General features: G+C 44.6%; 1 long non-coding RNA gene across 1 annotated transcript; it reads right to left on the minus strand.

Annotated features, from left to right (window-relative positions):
- Positions 1-5,139: 5,139 nt before the first annotated feature.
- On the minus strand, positions 5,140-6,257 carry LOC125515102. The gene is made up of 2 exons (XR_007286795.1): positions 5,890-6,257; positions 5,140-5,408 (listed from the first exon to the last, which is right to left on the minus strand). It is a non-coding gene; the product is annotated as an uncharacterized LOC125515102 (long non-coding RNA).
- Positions 6,258-6,873: the final 616 nt, after the last annotated feature.

The raw sequence follows: 6,873 nt of genomic DNA on the forward strand, positions 1-6,873 counted from the left end.
CTTATTGTTACTAGCTGAGTGCCCGTGCGTTGCCACGGAACATAATAATAAGTTTGAACGTCGCTCACCATTGTTATTCGCCTCCAACGCTGATCCAACCTTGCTAGTTGCTCATTGTTATATCTACTAACCCACAATAAGCCCTCTTGTAGCCCTGACAACCCCTCCTGCTTAAAGCGCTCACCCCACAAAATAGTATGATATCTTCTTCCCTATACAATGTACTCCCTCTGTTTCAAAATTAGTGTCAATTCAAATTTGAATTAAAACCTGACATTTATTTTGAAGGGAGAGAGTACTACTAAACCTAATACATGTGAGTCAAACCTGAATTCCAGATATACATACTTATCATCACGAGTTAAAAAAGTATCCCTGTGTTCTAATCTTGTATAGCTTGAGGAGATATTGGTCAATGTCTTGTACTCCACGAGGATGTATCCTGAAGAGAAAAAAATAAAGAATTTATGTGTCATATGTTGCTTATTACTACATTGTGACAAATATCAAATCACCAAACCAGCGTACATAGTGAAGTTTCGGAAGCTTGACATATTAGAATCAAATCAAATTATCTCAACTGTAGTAATGCAACATATATCTTTGCCCTGATGCTTCCTTGATAGTCTTGTTCGAAAATAAATTTCTCTCTAAAGTCTACCAAAGTAGCCTGATAGACAAGCAAGAAGCAAGTAAGCAAATACTAAAAAAAGAGAACACATATCCACATCAAAGGAAGCATCACTGCAGCCACTGCATCCACATAACTAAATAAGCATCCTATCAAGCAGACGCATCTGATATATCCATATTCAATCTATATTTTTTTCCAACTAAATAGTTGCTATGAAAAGCTCATATTGCTCGGCATTTTCTGAGTACCACCTATATCCTCATGGCCATTTTGACATAAGTCATGTATATATATAGGTCAAATGCTCTAACCATTTGCACACTGAAAAGACTGAAATCGCATGAGACGTCCATGACATTACACTCCAGAATGAGAAAAGCATGTAAAGTTAGATCATACAGTATTACTGACAATATCTGGACATAAACCGTACTTATTTTTTGACAAAGGGAATATGTTAATATCGCAAAGATACATAAACCCTACTTATTCCAAGTAAAGCACTATAATTGTAATCCTAGAAGTTTTACTATTGATAAAACTATATGAAACAACAAGTGCAACTGGCGGATGAGTTATCACTCCACGCTAACTACTACAGACATGTACTCTATAATAGTAATCAAGGTGAATCCTTGTCCATGCCGAAAGGGAAAACATAGAAGAGGCTCGGCACTACTGGAATACATTTAGAAAAGGTCCTCTTGCCTTAACGACAGTACATGATTCATGGTAGTGTCCATTAGGAATCCTACATAGCTACTATGACTCAACGACTTGCAAAACCAGATTTATTAACAATTTACGTAACTGATGCTTGTCCTAGTCCTTACTCTGCACCTAGTAGCAGTGCTGATTACTACCACATATAGTTGACACCAAACAAACTGTAGAATCATTTGATGGAAAAACCTCACCTCCTCGACGACCGCAGAATCACTGGAGCAAATCCACCTATTAAGTAAGAAAAAGAAAAAGAAACAAACATGCTCTATCTCTCCAACAGACGCGCAGCTTCCCGCACCGCATTCATGCTAGCCCAGAGTCGCAGACCTGTATTGATGTCGCGCAATGTGACCAGATGGGAGGGCGGCGCTGACCGCCGCGACCAGAACAGCTAGCGACTCTAATTTAATGCGAATACATCGTCCATAAGAAAGCAACTCTGGTCGATGTGCCATATTGATGCGGGCTAACCGACAATTCGCCTGGTTTCTCCATGGTTTTTTTAAAGGACATCTCAAATTAAAAACTGATTTCATCTAATTGCTATGCATGATAGATTTCCCACCACACAGAGAGAGCTTCGTGGAGTACAACATTTTTTAGAGAAACTGAATGTTATTCAAGTGGCAATAAACACGAAGAAACAAAAAATTGGAGCATACTACTCAGAGGAAGAGACATATATACATCAAAACTATGTAGCATGTGCATATATACTCATGTCCAGAAAGGAGTTGGATTAAGATTTTGGTGTATGAAACCAATCTGGATGACATTGAGGCAAATCCAATAACACCAAGAGAACAGGAAACTGATATTCTTCAAAACACAGTTAGCCAACATCTATCATGGTCCCCTTATTATGGAAATAATCAAACTTACATTCCAGGATTCTTCCCTTGCCCTGCTGATTCCCTCCTTGTAAGTCACTGTGTGATCTGAATTTCGATGTATATACAACAATCTGGATCTGAATAAACAAAGCGAGGATGATGAAAACTTCAAAAGAAAAGCATACATAACAAGGAATGAGAAGATGATGGGTCTGAGCTAGATATGTTGAGTCTACAATGCATTGCTAGATCCAATAAGTTGAATCCGGTACCGAAACAATGATGACATTATTGAATATATTCTTCTTTCCTGCGTTTTGATATATTTTCCTGTCATGGTAGGTAAATATTTTGGAAGTAATGTGGTCTAGCAGGTAAGCTAAGTATTACCTGGATCCCAAAAACATATGACACGTCCCTGCTTCCTCGAAGTAGGATGTAATTATTCTCCAAGTAAGATGTAATTTTTCGATAGACGGATTAAGAATATATTCAGTTAGCGTAGAGGCACCAAACCAAGTCTTCCTTCAAACATTTAACTGCACCATTACACAAGTACGGTTGGCCTCTCCTCCCACTGAGCCAAGAAACACTGCATGCACAATCCAATAAAAGCAATTACCTGCAAGTGTACAACACGCTATCTTCAGATTCCTAGCGAGAACCCTGCAAGGTACTCAATGGCAGTGCACATCATTGCTCGTCGCTTTCGCGCTTGGCTGTGTTTCTTGCATGCAGTCAAGTAGGAGAAGGAGGAGGAAGGAGGCGGCGAAGGTCACCAACTTCGCCATCAGCTGTTACCACTTACGACGTGGAGAAGATCATGGCGAGCAGCACGCTCCTCCCGGCCGGCCAGGTACGGTACATGAAGGACGGCCCCGACGAGAGAGATGGTGTGGCCGACGCCGCGGCCTCCCTCGTGCAGGGGTCGGCAGCACCGCAGACTACTCATCACATCGAGGAGGGCCTGCCTTCAGAGAGGGGAAAGGAGACAGTGGAGGCTAGATGGCGACGAAGAAAGCCTGCGGCAGCTGCACGACGGACGGGAATTGGGGCAGCCAACCGACGGGAGCAGCCGAATAGTGGTCCCGTCACACTCGGGGTCTGATTCGTGATAAACAGAGTACAGGACTATAGGTACACCGAAGCACGGTGGCGGTTGCCATGACGAGCATGCTGTACAGGAGGTGTGCGATGGCGACCGAGACGAGGGCAACGCGAGCGCGAGCACGAGCACGACTGTGACTGATACGATCATGGCGACGCGACGGGGGTATTGTCGTGCATGAAGAGAAAGTCGGCCACCGCGAGTCCGCGACCACAAGGCGGACGGGGAGGGGAGCATCGGCGAGAGGCATGGAGTATCCACGCGGGGCACACGACGGCGGATCGAGAGGTCCGGGACTCCGGGCGCGGGTGTGTGGTGTGGGCAGAGCGGCGAGACTTTTCACGTGAGAGAGTTGTGATCAGATGTGATCGGGAGGGGCTGGGGAGACCAGGCATGGGACGTGCGATCGTGGGATGCAGTTGCTTCCCCGGTAATTGTTCGGTTATGCTGGATTTTTTTGAAGGGGGTTGCACGGGGCGAGGCGGGGGAAGTAGCAATAGCACGAGACGGTGGAAAGGAGGTCGAACATCACGACGTTCGATCCCTCTTTAATAGTAGAGATTAGGGGCTTAGCCCAGTTATCGTATTTGGAGATTATATAAACTCATGTAAGGACTTGTTTGAGGTTAAGTAGAAGCAATCATATTTGCTCGGCTTCCTGAAGGGAGCCAGGAGACCTAACCCTAGCCGCCGCCTCTTCCGCCCTCTCTCGCGCGCGCGCGACGGCGCCCCAGCGCCCGCGACCTCGCCTTCCTCCATGCCAAGCCCCCTTCCACCCCTACAACTTACGAGCTAGACCCGGTAGGAACTCAGCTCCTATCATGAGTAAACTCACTAAACTACAAATATAAGCACAAAGCATGCCCATATCTCCGTACAAAAGACATAATGCAATACATATATCAGTTTGGATACACATGCTTCAGTCAACTTGATCATGACTAACTCAGTGGTCATTTTATCCTACAATTCAGCATGGCCGGAAGTGCACTCTTTTTAAATTATGTCAGCTCTCGTGGAAAAGGAAAAATCACTATGAACTTTTTTTCCTAGCATTTTTTCAAAAAAAGAGAGAGCTGGATTTCATCAATGGTCGTGATTCTTCTCAGGATTATGGGACATATTGGACAGACAAGCTTCACATGGTAAAAAGCTCACAGAAAAGGGTATTAACATTTGTATGTTTGTGAAAACCGATTCAGATTGCTAATTATAATGTGAACCTTTCGTGAAGCAACGTGATCAGCACTTCATGAGATGCCGCTAAATCATGTATGGTGTTTTGTGTCCTTCATAAATCAGTCTATAATTCTGCCCAGTAAATTTTAACACCATTTGGTAGATCATGCAGGAGAAAAATTGCAAGTGTACAGTAAAGTTAGGCCATAATTCTGCCCAGTAAAGTTACGCCAGAATTCTGCCCAGTAAAGTAAGGCCATAATTTTGCACAACAGTGCAGTATTACTAAAGAATAAGGTACATTATGCTAGGTATGTGCCTCTTTAGTTGTCTCTTTCTGCTTTGTTATGTGTTTTCTGTTTAGAACAGCAGGTATGCCCATTGAGAAAAACATGTAGCAAGCTTCCAATCTACCACCAAGCATCACATTTAATTGGCACATTAAAATTCTTTGGAGCTATACCAAGGATAATCACGTCTCTGTCTAGCGTCTACCCAGTTTCAGTAAATTAAAACAGGCTGATTGTTACGGTCTTGTATGTTGTCACCTGGACCAAATCCCATCATGTTTATGTATGGAGGACGATGCAAAAAATGCAGGAGAGAGAAACACAAGTTATATTTGAGTAGCAGTGTTATAAAAATTTGCTCAGGAGAGAGAAACAAATAAATCTAATTTGGGCAATCCAGTACAGACAATATTTATGGGTAATTACTAATTTCATGTCCCATATGTATTATATCGCGTAGTATGAAGAAACAAAGTCAAGCACTTACGAGAGCCTTTGGTGGAGTGAAATTTTGAGTGGGAGTCTGTATTATTACAGTTTTGTACCGTCCAAATGACAGCCCCGTAAATCAGCTCCGGCCGACACACCTTTGCTTCCACAGCTCATGCATAACCACATACCCGGGGATTCAAATCAACCTACAAGAATATTAATCCATTAGAACTTCATGCAGAATAAGAAGAAAATTAGTCAGATCCAAGATGACAGCAGACCGAATTGGTTAGGATGTGTGTCGATGCTTGGTGGCTTCGCCCGCCATCACCGAGCTATCAAAATCACAAGAGGAAAATATGTACTGGCTACTGCTCGCATTTCACAAACACATCATATTACAATCACATGCCTCATTTGGAGGCCATATAATAATCATACATCATTGTTGTATCAATAGAAAAGAAGACATATACTTTTCACCATGTACACTGTGACCGTAAAATATAGAATATTTCATGTACTGAACCGTGAGTACAAGGGTTGGATCATGAGTTATCTAAAGAGCTAGAGGAAAAGATTTCGTACATGCAAGTAACTCAAAACGCCCATGAAAGTAAACCAGATCAGCACAAAAACAGAACCAAATCAAGCATAGATGCAAGAGAGAAAGGGATTTCGTCCTACCACCAGATCGGAGGAAGTCGAGCCGTCGCCTCTCAGTCGAGGACGGCGCGCCAGTGGAGGTGAAAGACGCCGCCTGGCAGATCAGCAGCCTTCCGTCCAGGTCGGCCCACGCGGAAGGGGACAACTACGGCGCGCCGGCTCGTCGTTGGTGGCACACCAGCGAAGATCGCGTCGCGTACCCGAACCCAGTAGCAGCATGCACTGCCGGTGCCGCAACGGCACGGGGAGCAGGTGTGCGGAGGAGCTCGCACCATATCAAGGAGAACGGAGAGTGGGAGAGCAGATCGGTGTGGCAGCATGAGAGCAGATCGGCGGCTGCGGCTGGGAAGAAGTACAGGGTGGGAGAGACGGACGTGGTGTGCGTGGGCTTCGGGTGGATATATAGATCATGGGCAAAAGCGCTTATTGAACGCGAAAAAAGCAGGGTCGATCGTGTGCTGGTTTTGCTGCGTAGATCGTGCGACGGGAGGTCGAACCATTGTTTTTTTTCTTTGCCCATGCTGTGTGTAGACCGTACGAGGTGGGGAGGAAGGTGTTGATTGAACCGCTTGGTTCCCTTGTTTACTTGTCTCTGGTTTTTAAAGGGTCAGTTGTGTGCTGGTTTTTAGAGGGCTTGAAAAAAATCGGTGGCATAACGGGGGCGGGAAAGCTAGCGATAGGAGGGGCTCGATGGAGGTCGAACCATCACGACGTTCGATCCTCCTTTAATAGTAGAGATATATATGGCCCACTTGACCACTCTTCGCACACTTCTCAATGTGACTTCTATTCGCCGCTAGTCTGTCTCTCACCTTGATGTCAAGAATGTCTACAACTAGCCACCACCTCGGTTCTCTTCCTAATGGCATGGTTTGTCGTCTTCGTCGCTGTTTATATGGCCCTAAGCAAAACCCTCATGCCTGCTTTGAGCGCTTCGTCTCAGTGGTGATTGCGGCTAGTTTTTGGCGAGTGCTCATTATCCTACACTTTCGGTCCACCATTCAA

This window comes from Triticum urartu, chromosome 6 (assembly GCF_003073215.2).
Source record: "Triticum urartu cultivar G1812 chromosome 6, Tu2.1, whole genome shotgun sequence".
NCBI classification, from domain to species: domain Eukaryota; kingdom Viridiplantae; phylum Streptophyta; class Magnoliopsida; order Poales; family Poaceae; genus Triticum; species Triticum urartu.